Below are 12,900 nucleotides of genomic sequence, written 5' to 3' on the forward strand. Positions count from 1 at the left end.
GTGTTGACCTGACTATAAACACTAATGTGTTATGACTGTCCCTTTTTCAGATTTTGGCAATACCATGCCCCTGCTTCTACTAAGAGACTTTTATACTATCTTCTTTCTTCTCTTCACCCCTTTGTAACCTGTCTTCGCTTTTCTCACAAAAATTCATCATCTGAAAGCTTTCATCTTTTGCTTTCTCTTGTTTTGCATGTATACATATTTTGTTTTTGATGTATTTAATATGTTTAATATATTTGATGTGTCTAGTTTGTTTATCAATATAATTGCCTATGTATATATATATATATATATATATATATATATATATATATATATATATACAGGTGGTGCTATTAAGTTAGACATGGCCTGGACCAATCTTTGGTCGAAACATATCTAAGTTTATCTAAGTTTATATATATATATATATATATATATTATATATTATTTTATATATAATAATTATTATTTGAGGGAATAAAATCCAAACTTACAAGGAAAAAGAATTCAATTTAGAAATACTAAATCAAATTCCACACAATATAGTATATATAAAATATTAGAAAAAACCACCTTTTATGAATTCAAAATGAATAATTAAATTACACCATCTAGAAAATTACATATAATAGAAAAGTTAAAATTAATATAACAATTAAAAAGTAAAGATTAAGTAAATTACAAGAATAATGTCATGTATATAGATTAATTTGTCCATGTAAATCTGACCTTGGTAAATTGAGTAAACTTATTTTAGATAAATAATTAATTAAATAAATAGATAAATTAATTACTTAAAATTATGGTTTAGTAATAATAATACTTTAAATTGGTTTAATAATATTAAAGAAAAAAAATCGATACAAATTTATTCAAATAGATATAGATAATTACTATTCTTCTATTAATGAAATTGTTTTTAATAAGGCCTTATTTTGCAATGATATATATATATATATATATATATATATATATATATATATATATATATATGTATATATATGTATATATATAAATAGATATATATATAATATGTATATATATAAATACATTATATATATTGTATATATATATATATATATATATAATATATAATATATATATATATATATATATATATATATATGCACATGTGTATAAATACTTGTGCGTATGTACAACAGAAAAATCTATAGTCCAATCCACTAATCTTTCAATACGCTTGTAGTAGAGCTCAGCACATCCCCAATTTCTGTTTGCCTTATCACTGCTTTCCCAACTTTAGAAACTAGGAAAATTGTTTCCTTTTCTGTCATTTGACCTCTTTTAACCATTAGGGCAGGACAACAGTTTGTAGTATCATATGTTTCTCAACATCTAATTGTAACTGAATCCTCTATTGGTGTCACTGACTGATTAAAATGTTTCTATGAATAAGTATTGGCAATATCAGGTGTGTTCATCACACTATAAAGCCTAAGTTGCATGCTGATGGGCTTAAATAGTATTCTTTAGCTTGAGCCTGCTGGAACATCTCAGGTTTTTAAACAGAAAAGTCAGTAATTTCACTAAGGTGGTTAAATTTGAACCACATTGGTTGTTTGTCAATGCTGATATTACCTAAAGATTGTTATAAAACATGAAAGTACTTGTAACATTATTATATGGGTCTTTTCTATTTAGCTGCCACTTTTCAATTTCTTCAATGTCGTTCCAGTTGATTTCAAATTTGGTGTAGTTTTGTATGCTCATTAATGACATGAAATTTACTTTTGCCATAAATCAGTAAATAAACAGTAAATAGCTTTTAAAGTTTGCAAATTTTGGGTAATTTTAGCCAACTGAAAGCCACAGACAAATAGTGGAGGCACATGGCCTAGTGGTTAGAACAGCGGACTCGTGGTCGAGGGATTGCAAGTTCAAATCTCAGACCATGCGATGTGTGTGTTTATGAGCGAAAACACCTAAGCTCCACGCGGCTCTGGCAGAAGGTAATGGCGAACTTCTGCTGACTCTTTCACCACATCTTTCTCTCACTCTTTCCTCCTGCATCTTGCAGCTCACCTGTGACGGACCGGCGTCCCGTCCAGGTGGGGAACCTATACGCCAAGAAACCGGGACACTGGCCCTTATGAGCCAGGCATGGCTCGGGAAGGAACAAACAAACAAACAATACAGACATATAGGTGCCTGTTTCTATAGTAACAAGCCAAGTGTTAGAAAAGCATTTACAATTAAACATGTGTTTACAAACTGATATATTACACTGTGTTTTCCTGATTAAAATTTCAAGAAGTGCAGCTAAACAGAAAAGATCCTTATTATATGTGATATTGTAAGATTGCAAAAACACAACAGTAAAATGAGAAAAAAAGGACAATGCTGGAATTTGATTCCTCATCAACATCATTATCATCATTATCATCATCATCATTTAGCATCTGTTGTCCATGCTGACATGGGTAGGACAGTTTGACCAGGGCTGGTAAACTGGAAGGCTGAACCAGGCTCCAGTCTCATTTGGCATAGTTTTCTATGACTGGATACCCTTCCTAATGCAAACCACTCTGAGAGTGTAATGGGTGTTTTTACGTGCCACTGGCATGGGTACCATTTGCGTGGCACCGGTATCTGCCATGACTGTGATTTTATGCAACCTGATGTGTCTTCTTCTCAAGCACGATATAATACCAAAGGTCTCAGTCACTGCCTCTGTGAGGCCCAACACTCACAAAGAACTCAGCCACTTTACCTCCTGATTGACTAATGTACTTATCTATGCACAATTTTACAAACCCTGAACTATATATACACACGTACACATATTACTCTTTTTCTCTTTTACTTGTTTCAGTCATTTGACTGCGGCCATGCTGGAGCACCGCCTTTAGTTGAGCAAATTGACCCCGGGACTTATTCTTTGTAAGTCCAGTACTTATTCTATCGGTCTCTTTTGCCGAACCGCTAAGTGACGGGGATATAAACACACCAGCATCAGTTGTCAAGCAATGCTAGGGGGACAACACACACAGACGCACAAAACATATACACACACACACACACACACACACACACATATATATATATATATATATATATATATATATATATATATATATATATATATATATATATATATATATACACATATATACGACAGGGCTTTCAGTTTCCGTCTACCAAATCCACTCACAAGGCATTGGTCGGCCCGGGGCTATAGCAGAAGACACTTGCCCAAGATGCCACGCAGTGGGACTGAACCCGGAACCATGTGGTTGGTAAGCAAGCTACTTACCACACACCCATTTCTGCGCCTATTATATTATATATATATATATATATATATATATATATATATATACAAAAAGCAATAAAGATTCAAGTTAATTTAAATGAATTTACTTGAATATGGTACCTAACTTAGATGCACCAAAAAAAAACTATACTGTTTTAACAATACAGTAATGTGGGGTGATTATAAGCGAGAAAGAAGCAACAAGAATGGATAGGTTTTTAGTACAATCGTTTCATACAAGGACAGGCTTTATTAAAAGTTGCAAAAATTACAGCATATAAACATGTCCCGTACTCATCAGCTAAAATACATGTGAGTTCTCTAGACATCCTAGTGGTTGAGGCTATACTCATGAAGTAATGTAGATAATTAAGTAACATAAACAGATTTCCAAAGTTCATTAAAGTTCTTTAAAGATGATGTACAGTCTTATCACAGAATTTAAAAAAAGTTTCAATAGCATCACAGAGAAGGTGACCTAATCCATAGTGCACATATGAATTTCCAGAGATATGATGAGGGATTACATACTCACAGAAGACAAATTTATCCATTGTTAATCACAACGAGGTGGGTCTCAATTCCTGCTTATTAGCATTACAGAGAGGGTGAATTAATCCTTTGTATAGATGCACAATTTCCAGTGGTGTAGATGTAAATTTCCAGAGAAATGAAGAGGAATTTCATATTCACAGGCGATAAATTTATCAATGGTTGAACACAATGAGGTAGGTATCAATTCTTGTTATATGATTAGGTATTTGCCACATTAATCACATTACTGCTATTTACAAGAGGCTGTAGCTATTTAACTTTTAAAGGCTGAAGGGCTTTCTAGAGAGGCAAAGAATAGAAAAGGGAGGGAAGGAATAGAAGAAAAGAGAGAAAATAAAGGAGGAGGGAGCAAAAAAGGGGGGGAAGGGGACTAAAAGAGAAGAGAAAAGGAAAAAGAGAATAAGAAGAAGAAAAAGAAAAAAGAGAAAAGAGAAAGAAATAGGGAAAGAAGGAAAAAAGAAAAAAAAAAAAAGAGGGTTCTAGTTATACAGAAGAATTAGTAGATGGCAAGCCTGGTTTTAATTTACAGGCATCTAGGAACTAGAGGAGAATATTATTCTTTGACCAGTAAAACAGCTAATTTATTGCTGTTGAAATCAGCTATGAATTTAAAGAGAATCTAAAGAGATAACACAGTCAGGGGTTTAGGGGTCAGATGCTAAAATCAAAAGAAAATACATTAGGAAAATCTAAGTATAATCTTATCAAAAAGTCATTAAAATTTACTTATTTAATTTATTCATTTTATTGTCTTAAGGAGTTGCCGTTATTATTCATACATTGACGGACTACAGGTCAAATCTTAGAAGATCATTTACAAGGTGTTAGGGGATTGTCTATCATAATGAAGATAATCATATTATCACCGAGGGGGTAGCCTTATTTATTTAATTTTGAAATAGAATTATGGGGCTATAGTAACTCATTTTATTTTATTAGAGTTATGCTACTTAACTTAGATTAAGTTAGGAATTAAATTAAAAATTACAATTAAGATTTAAATTAAGAATTTAAAAATTATGAGTTTGAAATTAAATAAAGCCTCAATTAAGCAGCGTATAAGTACTATTCATTTCCCTGTTCTCAAAAAACTGATGCAGATATAAGGAAAAAGATAACTGTAGTGTGAGAGAACTCTTAGTTATCTACTTAAAGCAGTGCTATACTAGTAGAAATCAAGTTATATCTATCTATCTAGTTACGAATATTCTAATCATTTAAAATATTTTAAAGTCTTCAATTTAGCGTGGACACAAACTTGACCTAGTTCGATATGGTTATTCAATAAGTTTCTATGTTTTCTATGCTTTAGAATTTCATACGTCTCCATGGAGCATAGTTGGCAACCAACCCTACTATTTTTATACGGAATTGCTCTCCTAACTATTTCCCAATTAAGGTTATAATTTTTATTATTATTTTTGAGTTCCCAGATTTTGTTTGAAAGTGTGGTGGTACCAGCTTTATGACGTAATTTAAAAGACGAGATGTGATTTCTAATTTTGCATGTGCCTGTGCAGATGCACCTATCTATCTATCTATCTATCTATCTATCTATCTATCTATCTATCTATCTATCTATCTATTTATCTATCTATCTATCTATCTATCTATCTATCTATCTATCTATCTATCTATATATAATATATATATATAATATATATATATATATATATATATATATATATTTCATTACAGACATAGGGTGAAAGATAATTAATTTAATAAAATCAACAAATTTCACCTAGTAGTATTTCGGTATGGAAAAAGATCATATTTGGTAAAAAACTTATATGATTATAACAATAAGGGTTTTGCATCAAGTTGCTTGACCACATACCGAAAATTTTAGAAATAGCAGCCAAAGCACTACTATTTCCTTTTCTACAAAAATATGTCTCCACAGACAACAATATTTGTAACTCACATAAGGCAAAAAAAAAAGAAGAAAGATAATGAAATCAAACAGTCTTCGGTTAATTATGGACGTACGTTTCTGGGTTAGAATCATAAGACTCATTTCCTTCATCGACATAATATTGTTGTCTGTGGAGACATATTTTTGTAGAAAAAGGAAATAGTAGTCTTTTGGCTGCTATTTCTAAAATTTTCGGGATGTGGTCAAGCAACTTGTTGCAAAACCTTTATTGTTATAATTATATATATATATAATTACATATATACATATGCACAAACTTAGGTACATATTTACACAGAATGATATATATTCATGCATACATATACATGTATACATATATATATACATATACTCACATATAGACATGCACACACACCAACATTTAAACATATATTAGCATTTCAAAAACGAACTAGACAGTAACTGCCTGGCAAAGTCATTTGTATACAGTGCAAAGGTTGAATCACATAGCTGTGATCAACCTAAAACATATATTGGGGTAACAGAGCTTTCAATCAAACACCGTTCTTACAAGCATAACTTACATTTGTCAACCTCAACAGAAAATATGCTACCACTTTGTCAAAGTTTATATGGTTCTTGAGTGAGACAAGTCCTCATGAATTCAAAATTACCTAATGTAGATAATGCACAACCTTTCAGGAATAGGGGCTTCAAATCAAAGATGTGGTGTGACCTTTGTTTGAGCAAAGATCTGAGAATTTTTAATGAAGCCACCAATATTTTGAACAAAAGAAATGAACTCTTAACACCTTGTATACATGCAGCTAAGTATCATTAATGCAAAAATAAGTTCCCTTGAATTTTGTCCAGGTTCAGAAAAAACCCTGGTTTTTGAAATGGTTAGTTAATGAGTTTCATTAATATGTATGTTTTAATGTGTGAGTAATGAAAATTGAAGCCTTTCAATTAAAATGAATTAATACTCTGCATTTATATTGAGTCCTGTAGTTTATTGTTTCTGGTGAATCATCATCATCATCATCATCATCATCATCATCATCATCATCACCATCATCATTATTTAACATCTCCTTTCCATGCTAGCATAGGTCAGCCACTTTGACTGGAACTGGTGAGCCGGAGGGCTGCACCAGACTCCAGTTTGATTTGGCATGATTTTCACAGCTAGATGCCCTTCCTAATGCCAACTACTCTGAGAATGTAATCAGTGCTTTTTATGCACCCCTGGCACGGGCGCCATTTACATGACACCAGCAATTTCATTTGGCTTGACAAGTCCTATCAAGCACAGCAACAGTATACCTTGCATTTTCTGTGATACATTTCTATGGAACATTTAATTTGACCAACATATTGCTGGATATTCCAAATATATAACAAATTGTTTTTTTGCTCTAAAATAGAACAATCTCAACATAAAATGTCAATCAGGTTAGCTTTCTCAACATTTGTTTGCAAATAAAATCTTTTATTGATTTTCTTGGATTGATTAATTGTTCTCCCAGGTGTGGAAGCAAGACCTAGAATCAAAGGGCCAAAGACTTAATCTAGCAAAAACCAAAGTCTTAGTATGTAGGAAAGCAGAAAATCACAAATCCCTTTAGGGTGACAACCCTGCTCAATTTGTAGAAAGGGCATAGGTAGAAACTCCACAAAATGTACCCAGTGTAAGCTATAGACACATAAGAGGTGCAGCAATACCAGAGGAAGATTGATAGGGAAATTAGCTTTTGTGTGTGGAAGGTGAACAGAAAGAATTAACATTAAAAACTTAGAGAAAACAAACTCTATCAAATACTAGGGAGGAAAGCTAGTAGTAATTGATAGCTTCTGTTACCTAGGTGACCAAGCCAATAGTGAAGGTAGTTGCTCCAAAAGCATAGCTGCTAGAATAAGAGTAGGCTGGGCAAAGTTCAGAGAGCTCCTAGCTCAGCTGGTAACAAAGGACTTCTTCTTCGGAGTGAAAGGCAGAATGTATGATGCCTGCGTGCAAACAGCCATGCTACATGGCAGTAAAACAGGGGCTGTGATTGCTGAGGACATACATAGGCTTAAAAGAAATGAAGTTAGTATGCTTCGTTGGGTGTGCAATGTCAGTGTGCATGTAAAATAGAGCATAAAAGTCTTGAGAGACAAGTTGGGCATAAGAGGCATCAGATGTGGTGTGTAAGAAAGACAACTGCACTGGTGTGGTCATGTGAAGCGTGTGGATGTGAACAGCTGTGTGAAGAAGTGCAGATTTCTAACAGTGGAGTATGTTGTGGAAAAGGTAAACCCAGGTAGACATGGGACAATGAGGTGAAGCATGATTTTCAAACGTTGGGCCTCACGGAAGCAAGGATTAGTGACTGAGACCTTTGGTAATATGCCATGTTTGAAAAGACCCATCAAGCCAAGGGAAATCATAGCTGTGGCCATTGTCGGTGTAACATAACTGGCACTCATGCCAGTGGCACATAAAAGCACCCATTACACTCTCAGAGTGGTTGGCATTAGGAAGGACATCAAGCCATAGAGACCATGCCAACCAGACTGAAGTCTGGCGCAGTCCCTCAGCTTACCAGCCCTGGTCAAACCATCCAACCCATGCCAACATGGACAACAGACGTTAAATGATGATGATGATGATGATGATGCTATAAATAATTTCATCATGCTTTTATTGTATCAAAGCCTTGAAACCTGTTATACCTCTTTCTTTAATTCTCTGTGGCAGGCCATTCTTTTTCAGCATTCAGTTTTAGTATATAATTGGAATTCATTTTATAGAATGTCAACTAATTTGTTAAAGTGTTAATAATAGATTGTTTGTATTACGTTTGTAATGAAAGCGTTTATAACTTGTTGGCTCAATCTGCCTAGCTGTAAATAACAAGCAATACTAAACGATTTTCTCACCATTTCAGAAATTGACCTGTTAGACAGGTCAATTTGTTTCTCTTTCTTTTTTTTCTGTTGTTTTTACATTTGGTATATGTATATTCGTTTTTGACAACATTTATAATCCTGATACATAAACATGTGTGTGTATGTGTGTGTGGTGTTTAGATAAAGATAGTTATGGCCAGTCTGTGGGGTTACCCAGGGTTTCACATCCATAAAGCACTTAGCTTTACCACATCTTGTCAGACTTTAATGGTCAGTGACCTATAACTTTTCTTCAAAGTGGAGGGAAAAAAGACTTTGTTGCTAGGTGTTGCACACACAGACAAAGGTGAAAGGTCAGACACAAGGGACTGCCTCCCTTAAACCGCTATCCAGAATCCACCCAGTCAGCTTGCGGGTCCTAAGATTTTAGCAGGAATTGCCTGAAGTATGAGCAAGGTCTGAAGACTTCCATCCTGGAATTTAAGATGTTCTCTTTTTAATTTCATATATGTTTCACAAGGCTTTTGTACTAAAACAGACAAGAAGGTTCTCAAAGAATCCTTTTGGAGATTAGCTTGTACCATAATTTTCAGGTTACAATTAAAGTTAGAATCGACATAAACATCTTTAAAACGTTATGAAGTTCTTCTTGGGACTTTTCAGGTTTTGTGGTCAAAATTTCATAGGACTGATAAACTATCATTTTATGCAAAGACAATATATTCAGTGAACTGCTTTTATTCATAATATTCCTTTCTAAAGTAATCATCATTACAAAATTATTTATCTTTCATAGGACGCCTGTTCATGATATTCCCCTATCACATTTCAAGTGAAAGACAAGAATGTTTGAAGAACGTGATCATACTTAAAATGACAATCATTTCTTTTTCTCTTTTTCTCTTTTTTAACTACCCCAGATATTACACAATTGTACTGTATGTCAAATATCAACTCCTCTTTTACTACCACTTACACTGTCTCTTCATACTATCCCCCAAATTCTTCATTCTGATATATATATATATATATATATATATATGTGTGTGTGTGTGTGTGTGTGCGTGTGTATATATATATATATATATATATGTATATATATATATATATATATATATTATATATATATATATAATATATATATATATATAATATATATATATATATATATGTATGTATATATATATATATATATATATATATATTATATATATATATATATATATATATATATATATATGCATATATATATACATATATATGCATATACATACATATATATATGTGTGTGTGTATGTGTGTGTGTGCACAATAGTGTGACAAATATTTTCCAGTGCTATATCTGAAGAATCTGAAAGAAGAAATGGCAATAAGAAAAGTTCACGAATCTATTTAACTTTGTTACATCTATACATAAATACATATACTCATGCATGCATATGTGAATGTATACACACACTTTTTATATATATATATATATATAGAGAGAGAGAGAGAGAGGGGCGGAGAATCTAGTAAGCACATAAATGCAAGGCAAAGTAGAAAAAATAAAGAAGTGTTCGAATATTCTCTAGCCTTTTTAAAGGCAACCTTTTCAATCCAAAGGATTTTTAACCCTCAGCGTTATTTGTAATTAGAACAGATGGATACATTAGTATACAGACTCAAGTCTGTAACAATGTATATCTATTTGAAAACTTAGTAACTTCTATGCTGGAGTGAGACAGCATGTTCTTTCTCTATCTCCTTAACTTCTTGGAGATTTTAGGTATAATTATACTAATGTATCCATCTGTTCTAATTTAATTAAATTCTATGTCTTTGTGCAGCTGAAGATTGCTCTGCATTTTAAATTGATGTAATGATTGCATTGTTCAATTAAATGGAGTTGCATGAAATTAGGCAACCAAGTTAGTAACAGAGGTGATTGCTCCAAGAGCGTAGCTGTGAGAATAAGAGTAGGCTGGGCAAAGTTCAGAGAGCTCCTACTTCTGTTGTCAACAAAGGCCTGTGTAAACAGCTATGCTATGCAGCAGTAAAATATGGGCTGTGACCACTGAGGACGTGTATGCTTGAAAGAAATGATGCTAGTATACTTTACTGAATGGGCAATGTCAGTGTGCATATACGACAGTGTGTAAGCATCTTGAGAGAAAAGTTAGGCCTTATATGCATCAGGTGTGGTGTCCAAGAGAGATGACTGCAATGGTATGGTCACGTGATGTGTATGGACGAGGACAGATGCATAATGAAGTGCCAATCTCTAACTGTGGAGGGAACATGTAGTAGAGGTAGATCCAGGACGACATGGGTTGAGGTGGAGACGTATGAACTTCGGATATTGGCCCTTACTGAGATAATGACTAGTGACTGAGACCTTCGGCATGCCATGCTGATCCTGGCATCATGTAATTGGCACCATTTGAGCAGTGGGCCTCACAGAGGTAATGTGGCTGATACCAGTGTCACGTAACATGCACCTATGCAAGTGGCATGTAAAAATCACCATTCGTGTGGTACGCCTCACAGAGGCAATGCAACTGATGCTGGTGTCTCATAACTGGCACTCATGCTGGTAGCGTGTAAAAGCACCTATTACACTCTCAGAATGTTTGGCAAATTAAATATTTAAAAGCTATGAACAAACCAACAGGAGTTGCTAGAAATAACAGTCAAAACATTAAAATACACAAGAGCAAAGTTAACAGTGAAAACAGTGGTAAATATTAAAACATTTGTGAGCAAATTAAATATTTAAAAGTGACAAGCAAACCAATAGGAGTTGCTAGAAATAACAGTCAAAACATTAAAATATACACGAGCAAAGTTAACAGTGAAAACAGTGGTAAATATTAAAACATCCGTGAGCAAATTAAATATTTAAAAGCGACAAGTAAACCAACAGGAGTTGCTAGAAATAACAGTCAAAACATTGCTTAAAATAAAACATTTATAAGTTTAAAAAATTCAAGAATGTAGGTTTGCGATACATTCTAGGATTTTATAAAATAAATAATCTTTCTTATATCTCCTTCTCCCCATAAATTCACAAAGATAAGAGTCAACCATGGAATGGTGTGTCCCACACTGACGTTTGTTTCCAAGCTTTAAAGATGTCCAGATATTTTCAATTTGTTGAGTATAAGTCCCATCTGCTATGAAGGCAAACAATTATAGAACATGTGGTGGTTACACTCCTTGTCCGCATGTGCAGCTTCTTTGGTTCTTCACAATCAGCTATGGAATATGTGGTGCTTCTTTGCTTTGGTTACTATGGATACAGAGTTCTTCGGCATGGTGATTTGTAAAATATTCATTTCTGATAGGCTAAAATACCCAAATTTTGCAAATTTTAAAAGCTAATAACTTTTTAATTATGGATTTATAGGGAAAATGAATTTTATTTTCATAATTAGTATACAAAACTTAATCTATATACCAAATTTGAAAACAATTGGAACAAAATTATAGATAGTGATGAAAACCACCAAGATTCCAACACAATCCTTATCAAGCCCTCCAATCATGCCAGCATAAAAGATAGACATTAAATGTAAATACATGCATATATATATGTAAATACATGCATAAACACCAACATACATATATACATACATACATACATGTAGGTAGGTAGGTGAATATTTACATACACTCATACATATTTGTACAAACAGATGTCTTGCAAACAACTTGCACATGCAAGTGCTACCAGTAAAAAAACCCCCGCATACTGGAAGCCAGCAAGTGTATGGGGTCATCAGGAGAGAATGTGCACCATTTCGGGGCCTACCTCTCAATGGCATCAATGCGCACCGCCTCCCCCCCTCACTGATATGAGGCCCTGCTTGCTAGATCAGCTGGTTATCAAATAAAGCTCAATATCCTTCTAGCCATCGCTCATCGTCTTTTTTTAACCAAATCCAGTGGCTAGCCTTCTCCCCTGTAGATTAGATATCGGTCATGGTGGTATTGACTTTATGATGAGTTAGGCCTAACGATAACAACAGTCATCTCACACTGTGTGCAACGAACCCTCTACATCTGACTTCGATTGGAAAATGTTCCACTTTCCAGCCTGCGTCTTCACATTCCTCGAGGTATGTACATGGCTGTGTGTAATTGCAGGTATGACTTTGTGGTTGAGAAGTTTACTTCACAATCACATGTTTCAGGCTTAATCTCGTTCAGTCTGCCTTGGACATCATCTGCTATAGTCTTGGGTTAGCCTTGTGAGCAAATCTGAACTAGTCTTGATTTCTATGCTGCCCTTTTTATAGCGAGTACTTTACACTAATAGAGTTTTCCTCCA

The sequence above is a fragment of the Octopus sinensis genome, linkage group LG3, assembly GCF_006345805.1.
Source record: "Octopus sinensis linkage group LG3, ASM634580v1, whole genome shotgun sequence".
Lineage (NCBI taxonomy): Eukaryota > Metazoa > Mollusca > Cephalopoda > Octopoda > Octopodidae > Octopus > Octopus sinensis.